We start from the raw sequence: 14,863 nt of genomic DNA, 5'->3' as shown, positions 1-14,863 counted from the left end.
CAGCTTTGGGTGGTGGCACTTCTTTGATGCTCAGAACGTCAAGAGCAAGCTTTGGAGCTTGGTTACAACTGGCAGCTGTATGGCCCTTTATGACCTAAACTCCCAAGTCACTTAGCATCCCTTGTGCTATATTCTCTTGGTCAAGGAAGTCCCAAGTCCACACAGATTTAAGGGGAGGAGACATAGATGCCACCTCGATGAGAACTGGCTGCTATGTTTTAAAACCTTCATGGACGATGTAAAGCATTTAGCATGGTGCCTCCCATGTGGTATGAGCCAGAAAACGTTAGCTGCTGTCCCCTCTGCCATTGCTGCTGTCCGTTTTGGTATCTCTCGGGTACTGATCGCTACGGATCTGACTGTGTGACTCAGGCAAGCCCCCTGCCCCCCCTGCCCCCCACCACCGTCTTAATTAAATTATCTTTAAGCTGCAGCTCTGTAAATATATTTGATCTAATATTGCCAATTCATTCTTTTTACCTTCTTCAAGTTTAGACCCAACTTTTAAAAATGTCCTAGCCTTAGTTGAATTTTCTTATTCTCAACGGCTTCACAGACACATCTAGAGCTTTCCCAAGGAGATTCCAGAAAATGGGTTTCGCGAGTCCCCAGGGCATCTTTCATGCGCCTTGATGTGTGATTCACACAATCCCCTGTTGTTCTGGCACCCAATTTATCCCCTTACTCTAATTTTCTTGGAATAAAAATTCACAATTGACCTTTTCCACAAACAAAGGAATAGCTCTTCTTCTCTAGAATGTATAAAAAAGTCTAAGACATTGTGTCCTCCCACGAGGATCACATGGGAACGCGAAGCCCAAGACTCACAGGAAATGGTGGTGATGAAATGCAGCGTATAACCAGGTGCCCCACCGCCAGGCGGGGCTAGAAGCTGTCCAATCGATCCCACCTCTGCGAGCCAAGTCAGCGCTGTGTGCTGGTTCTTCTTTTCACAAAGGAGGAGACTGCTCTGGAGAGATTAGGAGACTCATCCAAATCCAGGTCTAACTCCAGGGCTGGTGCTCCTACCTTTCGCCTGGAGATTCCCTGCAACCACGAATACTTTGGGCATTGCATTGCAGACGTGAGCATCATTTTTTAAATCTGCAACCTCCCAGGTCACAAACTCTGGAAGCCTCAGTTAAGGCAGACTTTTTTGGTCTTAGCTTGGGGAATTGGCAAAAAAAAAAAAAAAAGACAGAAGCTCCAGATTCTAATTAACTTTGCTTTTTTAACTACAGATGAGCCATTTTTTGAGTTAACTGGGGGTGAGAGTCTCCGAGATTAGTGGAAATCTGTGAAGATGGCAGGGGAGCAGGAACTAGACATTCTTGTAATTAGGTTCCCTCATCCTTGTGCCTTGAGAGGAAAAAGATCAGGGGAACAAAAGGATGGAGGATTATGTGAATAACTAGGGAAACTGTCTCCCCTTCTGAGGACGATTATTTTCCAGAGTCCTCCTGTGCCTAATAGAACTTAAAACCAGCATTTAACTGGTTTCATTTTGGTTCTTGTTAGTTTCATCTTATTTTTTTCCCAACTGGAGCCTTCCTAGTCTTGTCCCTACTCAGCTTCTTATCTGACCACACCTATGAATGCTAGGGAATAGAAATCATTTTCCTTCTACCCTTCTAAGTTCTTGGCTGAGGGCACCTCCCTCCACCCTGTAATAAAAAGATTAACAGGAGAAAAACAAATATAAATATATATGTACATACAGAAGCCCCCCCCCAATATGAAGCTCCAAAATATGAAACTCAAAGAAGTCACCAGAGCAGGAAGCTTTTATACCTTTTAGACAATTAATTTGTGAAGAATTGACAAGACAAAGGGGACTGGGCTAGGGGTAGTAAGTTAGTGAGGAAGTACCAGATTTGCTTGTACAGCCTCCTTGGCTCCAAGTTCCCTGTCACTGGTAGTCAGGATGCCTCCCACCTTCTGGTGTAAGGAAGGTACCTTTCACGTGGGAGATTTATCTCCTGCTTTTAGGGGATAGAGAAGTTCAGAGTGTCCTTTGTGCACTGGCTGTTTCTCAACTACTTTTATTCAAAAGAATCAATATGCCAAAGTGGCGAATTTGGGGTTGAGATATCCTGAGCCCCTGGCAATGCTGAGTGCCAAGTGTGAGTGGGAAGAGCCAAGCAGAATCCCAGGAATGCTGGCCGTTGGGATGTCACTGCGCAGCCAAGAGAAGCTGATGTTGCATCAGCGAGCTTACCTGCAAGTGGAAGGAGAGACAGAAGTGGGAGTGATGAATGGAGCAAATAAACTTCCCCCCTCCAGGCCTGTTGCCTGTAACAAGGGCTCTCCTGGGTTCGGGAGCAAAGGCTCATCTGATTTCTTGCCTCAAGCGTGGGAACTTATAAAGAGGAGCCACTCCTTTTGGCAACAGCTAGTAGAGGAGAGGGAATCAAATTTCCCTATTTATTTTTTTCTAACAGCTGTGAAACTATTTCTCCACCAAACGAATCTATTGATCCCCTCACTTGTATTTCAGAAAGGACTGAATATACCTGAGCTTGGCACGTGGAAATCAGGAGACTTTGATTTTCCTTCTCCCTCTGCCACTAATTAGTTGTGTGACGTTGAGCAGGCCACTGCATCTCTTTGTGTCTGTTTCCCGTCTGTGAGAGCAAGCACTTCTTCAGTGTTTAGTGTACACACCAGGCATTGTTCTCAGAGACTTTCCATGTATCTGGATTAATTCACATAATTTGCTCCCAATTTATTACACTATATACCTTTCCAAAATTTGTCAGTGCAGTTCCAGGACATCGATGACTACAGGTGGGATGTTTTTTGTGGCTTTTGCCATTTCAGAGAAACTTGGGTTTTTCTTTTGGCTGCAGAGAAAAATAATACCCCAATTTGAACACTGCTGATGGGGACCTGTCTTTGAGCTTGACTTTCAATCAGACCCAGGCTGGATAGAAAGGGCCCCTGGGAAGAAGGGCAGACACCTATGGAGGTGGGAACCGCCAAAGCCTGTCTGCCCCTTGGAAAATCTCTTTGGTAGCCTGGCCCTGTGGGGTTGTTATCCTTTCCAGGTTTGTTAGGGATAACACCCCTCTCCAGTCAGAGTGGCTGTCAGAGAACCACTCCCAGCCTCTGTCTGCCCATCCAGGGTCCAGCTGTGAACTTATTTCTCATCCTGGGGAAACCTTAGTCCTGTGGGTCAAGGGCGGTCCTGTCCCTCCACCCCTACCCTGGGGCTGAGTCCGGGTCGGAGCAGCCAGGGGACAGTCTTCTGCTGCAGGCTCCCCTCCCTGGGAGTGAAGGGGAGGGTGGAGGAAGCCAGCGGGTGGAGCCCGGGTTGGGTGCAGGGCGGTCCCTGCCCAGTGGCCCAGGCTCCGCCTTCTCCGGAGACTGTCAGCCAAGTGCACAGCCGGCTGCGCTGTGTGCGTAGACAGTGAGCTTCAGTGTGTATCTGTGGTCTCGGCGTCTGTGTCATTGTGTGTCTTTACATACAGTAATTGTGTGTGTGTTTGGTCTCTTGTGACTTAGTGTGCATCACTGCGTGTGTTGTTTTACTTAACTGTGCTCGTGTGTGTGTGTGTGTGTGTGTGTGTGTGTGTGTGAACGTGCATGAAAGTGTATGTCTTTGTATGTCTGTGTGACGTCTGGGAACGGGATCCTCCTATTCTGAACCCCCTTTCTCTTCTTGAGATGTCTGGGGTGCCCGGATCCCTGGCCCTGACAGGAGTGCTGGGGCCGGGGACGCAGAGGTCTTCGAGGTCCCGGGACCTCCTTCGACCCGGACGCCTGGTCCGCGCATCCCAAGCTTCTTCAAGATTCCCGGGAGCTTCTAGCCGAGTTTTTCTCCCTCTCTTCGCAGGCTTTCGGTGACGCTGGTGGGGAGGGAGGCTCCTCCGGCTAGGGTGGGGGCCCTTGCCTTGGGCACTTCACCTGAAACACTGGATGGAGGTGGTATGGAGACAGGTGGAGCAGTTAGGACCACGGAGAGCTGTTCCTCACATCACTTTCTTCCGCCCCACGTCTGTCCCCACCCCCACCCCCGCCCCGGTGTTACACTGTCAGTCACTCTGAATCTCACATTTCCCTCCTCTCGCGCTCCACTGTGGCAAAGGTTGAAGTCCTTGGCTGTGGACCCGAAAGAACATTCGAGGAGGCCTGGGACATTGCAGGACAAGAAGCATGTAAGCCCGTTACCAAACCAAAGTGGTTCCAAAGCTAGTTCTGCCGCTAAGAGGCTGTGGGATTGAGTGCGGATGTGTGTTTAAGTTCCTTGCCCTCTAATCTTCAGCTTTATTTACAACCCGAGGGAGAACAATACCTACCTTACAATGTGATGCCTGGATAGCAACTAGAGCACATGGGCAAAGTGCAGGGGGATTACCGCTCTATTGCCCGCACGCTCTGCCAGCACGCATAGTTCATTGTGATGAATAGGTGTAACGTGAAAGTCCCGGGTTAACCCACTTATTTTCTAAATCTGACATGTAAGGGGAACTCCGATGAAAAGGGAGGCCCAGCGGCCAGAACACAGCACGCACATTGGATTTGAGCACAGAGCCCGGGATGGCCAGTTACTGGGGTGGCCACAGTCCTCGACTAGTGACACCGGTCCAGTGTCCTGCCCTTTCTGGTGATTCCCTGGGAACCCGGAGCGGAAAGCAGTTTGGCAGACGACCAGCCCTCGCTCACTTTGCAAAAGGCATTTTCTATCCTCTGGTTAACAAAGCAGAAGTGGGTCCAGGGCCAGCGTGTGCAAGCGGTCGGAGGTCCAGCGGAGTCTCGCGGCTCCCGGCTCCCGGCGCAAACCCAAGCAGCCAGCCCAGGACAGCGGGGATCGGGGAGGATTTGTAGCGGCGTCCTCGAAGCGCGGATCGGACGCCTGCTCTCCAGAGCTTCGCCTGGCTGGGGCTGTGAGAATTTGCCTACAGTGCCCGCACGGCGGCGGGCCCCGCCCCAGACCCGGGGACGCCCCACCCCCTGGCCCCGCCCGCGCGGCCCGTTGTCCGGGCCCCGCCCAGGGCCGCGCCCCTCCGCGGATGCCCCGCTCACCGGCTCCGCGCCGCGGGCCTGCCCTCAGGCCCCCGCGGGCCCCGCGCCACAGCCCAGAGGCTCGCGCCTTCCGGTCGCTCCGGGACCCGCCCGCCGCGTCCCCTGGGCAACCGTCTCCAGGGAGACCGGGCCCCGCCCCCGGCACCGACACCCGGTACGGAGCCCACCTGTGCGGGCGTCTGCGGGGTCCCAGTGCCCCCCTCCGTGCACGCCCCGCCCCGCCCAGCGCCGGGCTTTGTCTGGCTGGGGCGATTGGGGGCCCGGGAGCGTGGGGGTTGGGAGAGGCGGGCGCGTTCCTGGGGAGGACCAGACCCCGTTCGGGAGGCCGAGGCAGCGGGCCGCGCTCGCGTTGTAATTCTCTGGTGTGGGCTTTTCTGATCCCGCTGCATCCCTTTTATGCTTGGGGGGCCGGGAATCCCGGGTGTCCCGCTACCGCCCTTGATGGGATGAGCTGGGCCCTCAGCTGGGCTCCGGACGAGGACGCGCGCCTATACAGGGCAAGCTGTTTACTTGTCAGGGATCGAGCAGTTGCGGTGCGCGCCTACCCCTCCCCCTGCCCTGGAATCGGGACGGAGCATCCTGCGTTCTGACCGTTCCTAGCATTGCCTCCCAAAGCTTTGCCCTTGAACCCAGTGGGCTAGAGGGCGGCAGACCCAGCTCCTGAGGTCCCGGTCAGCATGAGGGCCAAAACAGAAGACGTACCTTCTTCCCGGGGAAGAGCCTCCTCCCTGGCTGCCCTCTTGTGAATTCTGTCCCGACTCCCTATTTCCTGACCTGAATTCCTAAGGACTAAGCCCTTCCTTGCTTCTCTAACTCTTCTTTCCCTCGGCTCCATCATGCTTTCTCCTTTGTCTTTTCACGTTTTGAAAGTGCTTTCTCTGTGATCCGGTCTCTTTTCCCGGTGACTGAGCTGATGTTTCTTGGCCTCTTGTTAGTTAACTCCATTGGTCAGCAGTGGAAGTTATTTCTTTATTAGCTCTTGTCGCTGACACTGGTGGCAGTTCCTTGGGAAGTCTTTGCCATCCTTCTCTGCATGCTGAGTGGAGGGACCATCCAGGCCCATCTTCCTGGGCTCTTCCAGCGGGGTCCATAGGGTATCCTTCCAAGGGATTGGGCTGGCAGCAGCGAGAATTCCAGCTTGGACCTTGGGAAATGTGTGCTTGGAATGGCACCTTTTCCAATGGCTTCCTAGAACTGGGCTTTTGTCTCATGGAGCAGTCAGTGGTTTAGGTTTCCTGCTCTTCAGGGAGCCCTTTGCAGCCTAGCCTGGGGGTGGGGTGGGGGTGGGGGGGTCCAGGCAAGAGTCTCCTGCTGTGCAGGTAGCTGGGGGCTGGGGGAGTGGGTTGATACTGGAGGAAGGGGCGTGTCTTGCTGCTGGAACTCAGCTGCCTGGGCTTCCGGAGCTCAGGTGTCTTTCTCTCTCTGGGGTCAGATTATTTCCCGTAGCCGCCCACAGTTGGGGAAGAAGCACCACAGATGCAGTGAGTGGGTGGACCCCTCCCCACATCCCCTTCCTTTTTGTCTCCAGCATGCAGGGATGAATCTTCCTTTATGATGTGATTTGGGTCTTGAGTGGGGACCTCAAGTTCACGGACCTGCTTTTTGCAGCCGTTGAATGGAACTCAAACCCAGACTTGGCTCAGATCACTCACTTTGCTTTCAAAAACCAAACAAAACCAACAAACAACTCTCAAAATGATCTGAGTCATCTATATGTATATAAATTCCTGCTTTAGGCACTGGAATTGCTCCTGTGGTTTACTTCAGTACCACCAAAGGGAGCTGGGGGTGGCATTGACACAGATGGTGAAAAAGGCCCATCCAGCACAATGTGACTGGTTTGCAAAAAGGGAACCTCAGTGAAACAGTCGCTTTTGAGCTAAAGTCCTGTAAGAGAAGGCACAGAAGGTTTCTGAGACTCTCTTTTAAAACATTTTCTTTCTTTCTTTTTTTTTTCCCAGACAGATAAGGAGCTCAGAGTCAGGCAAGGGCGGAATGATGCTCACTGATTCCAAAGCATCTTTAATCTGCCAGGCAGAGGGGCCTTTGCTGCTGGTCTCTCTTGGACCATTCCAGAGAGGTAGGTTGGGCAAAGGAGGCAGTATGGGGGTTGGGGGGAAGAAGAGATGCTATTTCATAGATAGGTTAAGAATTTGAATGGAATCCATCCTCCCGGACTATCTAGCCAAAAGAGAACTTCTCTATAGGACTAGAATGCCAAAAGGGAGGGAATGATCCAACTTTGTGCTAGTTGCCGATGAAGAGGTACATGAACTGGACCTCAGCCAGCTTCCCAAGAAAGGGATGCTGTAGCCTGGGAAGGAAGGGATGACTTTGCTCCGAGGAGTCCTGGAGACCATTATTAAGCTGCAGCATTTGGTATTTGACTTACACTGTTCATGGCAGACTTGGGCTGGCCTATTTGGGGAGAGAAATATTAAAACATTTTTCTGAAGGAAGTAGATTGGATTTCCATAACTTGATATTGTTTCTCAGGGAGTCCTTAGGTGGGGACATTCTGTTCCTCTAGAGAGTTGGCAGTCACTGTACCAGTAAAGGGACGCTCCTTGTAACTTCTAGGACATTAGGACATTAGCTTGGAAGATGAATATAGTCCTTTCAGTGTGCAAATGAAGAAACTGAGGCCAGAGATTGGCGTTGGCTGAATATTGGCTAACTACCCCCCTTTGGTGTCTGGGGGTAGCTGGGTAGCCAGTAGCAAGTCCCCAGTTTGGTAGACCAGCAGTCCCATTTGCTGGCTGTGTGGGTACATATGTACTGTGGGTGTACAACACTGTCCTCTTTACATGGATGCTTGGGTAGCTCCCATCCTTTCTGATGGTTTGGGTGGGGTGTGGGGGTACATCATGGTGTCATCTTTGGAGGCTTTCTCTCCACCCCAACCTCATTTCTTCTAGATCTTCATCGGTACTTTCCAAACATCTTTGTTAGTGTGGATCTCTTTTAAAAGATCAAAGTATTAAGCAGAATTTTAACCTATAAAGCAGATAAAAAGAGTGCCACTGTGGTCCAAGTATAGACTGGCCCAGAACTCCTTCTACTCAGCACTCTGTCCTACCCCACCATTTTCTGAGGGCCTTGGAGTGTTTCTGTGGAACCCCAGGGCTCCCTGGAATATAGATGAAACCCATGGATTGTGTAGACCTGTGTTGGGGGATTAGAGTTTCTTATTAAAGAAACTCCAGGAAAAAAATCTGGAATTGGAGGAGTTTCCACACTAAGAGTCTCAGCACAATGAATGATAAAACATCCATTATGACAAAGTAAAAGATGTTCTATGGGACATCACCAAGAACTTTCAAAACTCCAGAGACAGAAGTTACTAAAAGCCAGCACAGGGAAAAGGGGCCACGTTCTGATCAGAGAACAGAATGGTACTGGGCTTTACGAAATCAAGACCAGAAGCTACAGGACAATGGAGCAACTCTTTAAAATTTCCGAGGGAGATTAATTCCCAACCCAGAATTCTGTAATCATCATTCAAGCAAAATAATAGAATAAAGACATTTTTTAGACATGTGAATTTTCAAAAAATGTTATATACCCCCCCACATCCATTGTATCCGTTTTCAAGGAAGCTACTGGAGGATGTGCTCCACTAAAATGGGAGAGTAAACCAAGAAAAAGGAACAAGTGATACAATGTGCCATTGTCTTCTGTTTCTCATTTGGCTCAGCTGCCAAATAACTTTGTATATTTCAGTTATTATCTTACTTTTTGAGTCTGGAGAGTAGGGAGAAAAAAAAACAAAAACAAAAAAAAACACTTACCCCAGCATGGGAACTGAAAAGTACTCTCTTTCAAGCCTCCCCTGCAGCTAGGACCTGTGACCTAGAATCCATTGATGAGATATACCTGTGTTATATTTTGACAGAGAAGAGAGGGATGAAGCATGTGCTGTTTCCATGGTTATGGTGGTGACAGCAGGGATGGGCTGCAATGTTGAGTTCTTGGTACAGAAGTAGCTTGGGTACAAAGTAGCACCCAGTACTTGGTGGCAATACCAGCCATTTTGCCATCACACATGATTCTTCATCGTGGAGTCCACATAGTGTACTACAATTATCTTTCTTTTCTTGTTCAACTTTTTGTTTTCACTGGACTTGATAGTTGCTTCCTATTTTCATTTGCTTTTTTTTCAACGTACTAGTCATTAATTCTTCCTCAAACTCTGGGGGAAGAATTACATATTTATACATAGAAAACAAAATTTAAAACAAGGCAGCAATCAACTATAGGAATAGCAAAAATTGAACAAGAAAGGAAATAAAATCATAATATTTGCATAGTTATAATAATGGAAGCATTGAAGTTTGATTAACAAAAAATGATCATATAGCTATTCAGAAGATGGGGGAGAGGATATGTGCATGTGCGATGTGCAGGAAAGCACAAACTCACCTTCTATGGTAAGAAGTTAAAAGTGGGGAGAGGGTAGGGCTCAAGTGGCAGAGCGCATGCTTAACATACACGAGGTCCTGGGTTCAATCCCCAGTACCTCCATCGAAAAAACTAAATAAATAAATACACCTAATTACCTGCAAAAAAAAGTTAAAAGTTGAAGACCAAGAACTATCAGTATAGACCTAATATTCAGAAATGCGGAGATAAATACCCAAGGAAACAGCTGAAACTGGAGGTAGTATGTTTGGATGTGGAGGTCAGGGAACTGCTAATTTTTGGCTGCAGGTATTTTTAGTTTTGATTAATTTTTAAAATCATGTGCTTGCGTGACTTCCATAGATATTGACATTTGAATGTTGTTATTATAACATCCATATCCACCCACATGATAGCTGTTTTCTTTTTGTCTATGCTTTCTGAAATGTTTTGTCCACAAGCACGTTGCCGTGGTATACGTCTGTGCAGTATCGGTTTCATTTGACGTGGGGTCTGTTTGCAGTGCTGTGTGGTGTGCACAGGTGCCCTTCTAATGACTACATTCACTCTTATTAAGCCAATATATTATAATTTACTTAGCCATTTCTTTATTACTTTTGATTTATAACTTTCACGAACAATACCTCAATGAATATCTTTGTGCAGGTAGCTTTTCTCTTTTTATTTCACTTTTGAATTGCTTCCTTAGGACAGTTCCCAAGTTCCTCAAATTACCAGATTGGAGATTATGGCTCTTTCTCCTGGTTTTGCTGTGTGGTGTCGGGGGGCCTCTGTGTGGGTGCAGGCCTGAGGCTGCCTGGGTAGGCTAGGAACTGAGCATCACAAGAGACAGGATAGAATTTTTTGCAGGGTCATTGGCTCATTTGTCCTGATGGCAGCAACAGAAGTCAGAAATCTCTCTCTCTTTTTTCCATATAGAACAGAATTTCCAAACACCTACACCTCTCATTCTTTGATGCCTGTCTTGGTTTTCCCTGTTGAGGATTTTTTTTTCTTTTTTAAATATTCAGATGAGAAGCTACTATCCTGTTGAATAATATGGACTCAAAGGAGACATATTTAAAATGGGAGATAGATGTAAATCAGCTATAAAAAATGAAATGGGAAGGAGTAAAGAAGAAGGGGAGGGGGAGGGGAGGGGAGGGGGAGGAGAAAAAAGAGGTGAGGGAAGCAGAAGTGGGTAGACAAGGAAACCTGGGAGTAAGGCAGTTCATGTCCTCAGCTTGACCTTCCAAGCAGACATTGGGGTGCCTGCTGCAAGATTTCATGTTGCTTTGTGTTTTTTTCCCTTTTCTTTTAATGAAGGTGCTGGGGATTGAACCTAGGACCTCTGCAGGCTAAGCACCCCCTCTACCACTGAGCTCCCCCTCCGCCTCTGAGCTCCGAGCTGTATCCCTCCACCTCATGTTACTTGCATTTCATCCTATCCCATCCTTCACCCGCTCTGACCCATTTTTCTCCTGTGTCAGGAGCTGGGCTGTCAGATAGCTCTCCAGACAAGCCCTTCCTTCCTAATCCTGGACATGGTCTTTAGGATGTGCCGCTTGCCTGCACAAGGAGGGAGGGAGGGAGGGAGGACGGAAGGGAGGGAGGACGGAAGGGAGGGAGGAAAGAAGGAAAGAAAGGGCTTATATTTTGGGAAAAAAAACAACACGTCTACCCTAAAACTGTAGCTGTTGGGGGCCCTGAGCCATGCAGTTTCCCTTCTGGCCCGTGGCTTCATTCTTTTCGAGAAGGTAAAGGATACAGGCTTCCAGGCTAGGCTGCTGGAACACCTGCTCCTCAGAGAGGCACTCCTCTGTTAAGAGCTGACAACTGGGGCTGTCTGTGGCCTGTAGGGCCTGATGCCTCCCCTCATTAATCTGCCCTGCCAGCTCTGACCTGGGGCCCTGGCCAACTTGCTTTCCCACCTCCATTCTTGCCTCCCTTTCTTCTGTTTTCTTCACGGCAGCCAAAGCAGTTTTCTTCGTAAAGCATAAAATCAGGCTATCTCCGTCCCCTGTTTAAAACCCTCCAGTGACTTCCCACTGCCATGGTGACAAAGCCTGGCTCCTCACCAAGGCTACAGGGCCCCACAAGGTCAGCTTCGTCATCTCTCCAGTCTCGCCTCGGGGCCTTTGACTCTCATTACCTGGCCTCCTGCCTCAGGGCCTTTGCACTTCCCATTTCAGCTGCCTGGAAGCCTATTTCATAGATCTTTGCCAGATCCTTCTCATTGTTTGGGCCTCAACTCCAATATAATCTCACCTGAGGACCCTTCCCTGACCTCCATCCAAAGGAGACTCTCCCTGCAAACATTCCAACTCCTATTCTCTCTGAAATCATCTCGCTTATTCAATTGTTTCCTCTTTTTGGTCTTTTCCTGTTAGACTAAAAACTCTGCAAGAGCAGGGATGGTGCATTTCCCATTCCCCGATGGGCACAAAGAAGGTGCAGAAATAAATATTTGCTGAATGAATGAATATGAATGAGTGAATGAATTAATAGAACTTGGGGTCTGCAGCCTTCTGGGCAGAGGAGGGGGCCCCATGTTCTTTTTCCCGAGGGTCTCCAGGAGGATGTGGGGGTTGAAGGTGCTTCTGGCAGCCAGAGTAGGGTTGTGGTTTCTGGAAAGCTCCTTCAGGGTGACCATCCAGGAGCTCCACCGGGAGATGGGCTCTCCAGCTAAAGCACCTTCTAACCCGCTTCTAAACTGCTCACTTGCCCTCACTGTCCACCTAAGTTGGGCGACAGGAAGTGTCCACTTCATTCTCCGTGAGAGAATGGCTGGGAAACAACACTTGATTAGAAGGACTCTCTGAGGTTGAGGAGTCCTGAAAATAAACGCAGGTCAAGAGGCGCAGTGCAGACTCTGCCCTGTTCAGTGTGGGGCGGGAAGCCCGCCCTGCCCCTTGTCACGTGGCTGCTGCTCCTGCATCCTCCCAGCCTGGGTGCGTGGTGGATACTTCTACAAGTTTATGTGACTGAGGCTTCTTCCCTTGGGTTAATTGGGTTGTAACTTTAGGCTATGAAATCCAGGCGCGGGACAGATGTTTTGTCCTTGGGTTAAGAACATGAACAGCTCTCCACACAGATTTGTAGGAGTGGCCCAGGGGGATCTCTCAACTCTTGCTTTAATACCATCCTAAGGTACATGGCATGTTTTGCCCAGGGCACCCCCTCAGGGAGGAGGATGTTTATCGCTCTGACAAGCAGGATACAGCTTCCTTGTCTCCACTGCCTGTCTATCCCCTGCACAGAGCCTGCTGAGAGTGACTCATGTGTTCCCTCGGGAAGCTGTTCCCCAGAACATGTGACTATAGCACGAAAAAGCCCGTCTTTACATTGACGAAGGCTGGGCAGCAGCTCCTGGTCCAAGTGTCAGCCACCCTTGTGATGGCCACTGGAAAGAGGCAAAAGTCCAAGAGGCTCGGGCGATGCCAGCTCAGAGCCCCCAGACGCTGGAGTTTCAACAGGGACGAAAGGGATCCTTCCGCAGTCCTGAGCGTGGGACGAGCCGCCGGCCAGCTGGCCTGCCAGCCCAGGGGACTATCTGCAACCTCCTTCCCAGTCCCGAAGAGGTGTTCGTGGCTCTGGGATTCTACATCCCTGGCTTGCCCTTTTCTCTCAAAATAACTTAGGGCCCCCGAAGCATTCCCTGCTGCTGGCGAGGAAGGATGGTGGGGGCAGAAATACATTTATCAGAATTTGGAGGAACTCCTCTGCTGGCTGCTCAGGACTCAGAAGGTCGCACCCCTCAGACATTCACAGCGGAGAAACTGTTCTTCAACTCTGAGCCAGAGAGCGTGCCCCTGGAGCATCTGGAGCATCAAGGAACAACTCGCAGGGGGCTGGGGACGGAGCCCCCAAGCCGGGCTTACTCTGCTGCTGCCCGGCTCTTCTGCAGATCGTGCTGGCCGGAGGCGGGGATGCAAAAGGAATTGAGCACCTTCTTGTCCAGTTTTCTCTGATATTTTATCAATGATTCAAATGTGGACGGACAGAGAAGTCCTCTCCCAAGAAATGGATAACTCAGAGCGAGAAGGATCATGGTTCTTCTTTGGTCCATCCCACTTTAGTGCCTCGAGGGGAGTCCTGGCCCTCACTTACCTTCTGTTTCTAGGACATCTCACCTGTCCCCGTGGCTCCACATCTGTGTGTAGCCCACTAACCCCAAGTTGTATCTCTGTGACCCCAAAGATCTCTCCTCTGAGCTCCATATTGGGACTTTGCCCCTTGGCTGTTTCTCTGGGATGTTCAGTGAGCAACTCAGATTCAATCTGTCTGAGACGGAGCTCTCGCTGTTTCATTCCCTCCCAGATCAGTTTCTCCCTTACTTTCCCATCTCGCTAAATTCCCACCACGCCTCCAATCTCCCGGCCCAAATCTGCCAGGCGTCCTTACTTCTTCCCTCACTGTCCCCCATCTGACCCGGCCCCAAGCTCCTGGGTATATCTGGATTCCCTTCCTCTCTCCGACTCCATCTCCTCCTCCTCCTTCTGGATCCAGCCACCGTCATCTGTGGCACGAGTCACCCCACCGTCTCCCACTCCATGCTTGCTGCTGTCCAGCCCTTCCAGGCCAGAGCGAGCGACATCATTTCACACGCAAGTCATATCCTGTGGCTCCCTTGCCTAAATCCTTCCAGGGCTGGGTGTGGCTCCTAGAGTGACAGCCAGGCGCTTCCCCTGTACAGGCTCTATAGGGCTAGTCCCTGCTGACCAGCTCAAACCTCACCCCGCACTCGTCCCGCCCCGTACCCTCCCATGTGCCCCAATGGCAGAGGTCCGCCCTCTGTCCGCTCTGCTCTACACACGACGGGTCCCTCTGGTCCTCTGCTCCAGGGTCCTCCCCTCAGCAGGGCCTCTCTTGGCCTCCCTCCCTGCATAGCCCCTCCTGCTGTTCTCATCACATCATCACTTGACGCTCTGCCCTTCGCCATGTGGATACAATGTGGGAGCATCCTTCTGGTCTGCTGTGTCTCCTCCACTGGCATGTAAGCTCCTCCTGGGAAGGGAGCCTCTGTCTCGTTCCCCACTGTGTTCCCAGCACCCTGCACGATTCCTGGCACTTAATAAATACTAGTTGAATAACGAATATATCTCAGGCTGAGTGATATATGCGAAATGCCAAATCCAATAATACGTGAGTACTGATTATTTCCGTGAGATGAAATTACCAAGAATGATTGTGAGTTCCTGTATTCAGATTCAGGAAATTAGTGTTCCTGTGCAGGCTGGGAGACGTGGCTTACCGTGAGAACTGTCTAGAGGGTTGGCAGCCAACAAGCCAGGTGATGTGGCCACCAAAGAACTTTCTGGTGGGGGTGGGGTGGGGGGAAGCCTGATACACTTCTAGGCCAAACAAATAGGAGTTTAGTGTCCAGAACATTCTTCTACAGTCAATTTGCCAGGCCCCAACTGGAGCATCTTGTTTT

General features: G+C 50.1%; 1 protein-coding gene and 1 long non-coding RNA gene across 12 annotated transcripts in view; one reads left to right on the top strand and one right to left on the bottom strand.

Moving 5' to 3' along the window:
* Positions 1-14,863, top strand: part of PIK3CD (phosphatidylinositol-4,5-bisphosphate 3-kinase catalytic subunit delta) — a 46,922-nt gene that overhangs the window by 14,422 nt on the left and 17,637 nt on the right. For 4 of the 9 annotated variants that reach the window (XM_072975440.1, XM_072975439.1, XM_072975438.1 and 1 more), the window contains exon 2: positions 6,987-7,105. The exons of 1 other annotated variant lie outside the window; for it this stretch is intronic. The gene's annotated coding sequence lies outside the window, so the exon portion shown is untranslated. Of the gene's footprint in view, positions 1-5,002; positions 5,180-6,986; positions 7,106-14,863 lie in introns of those variants that run through there. 4 more of the 9 variants (XM_072975441.1, XM_072975434.1, XM_072975436.1 and 1 more) reach the window with 4 other exon arrangements.
* On the bottom strand, positions 1,767-5,098 carry LOC116282884 (uncharacterized). Of its 3 annotated transcripts, XR_012079521.1 has the most exons (5): positions 5,026-5,098; positions 4,666-4,884; positions 2,742-2,843; positions 2,514-2,624; positions 1,767-2,218 (listed from the first exon to the last, which is right to left on the bottom strand). It is a non-coding gene; the product is annotated as an uncharacterized lncRNA (long non-coding RNA). The 3 variants fall into 3 exon arrangements; XR_012079522.1 differs by lacking the exons at positions 4,666-4,884; positions 5,026-5,098 and adding an exon at positions 4,299-4,654; XR_012079520.1 differs by lacking the exons at positions 4,666-4,884; positions 5,026-5,098 and adding an exon at positions 3,206-3,738.

This window comes from Vicugna pacos, chromosome 13 (genome assembly GCF_048564905.1).
Source record: "Vicugna pacos chromosome 13, VicPac4, whole genome shotgun sequence".
NCBI lineage: Eukaryota > Metazoa > Chordata > Mammalia > Artiodactyla > Camelidae > Vicugna > Vicugna pacos.
This window is presented reverse-complemented; position numbering and strand designations above follow the sequence as displayed.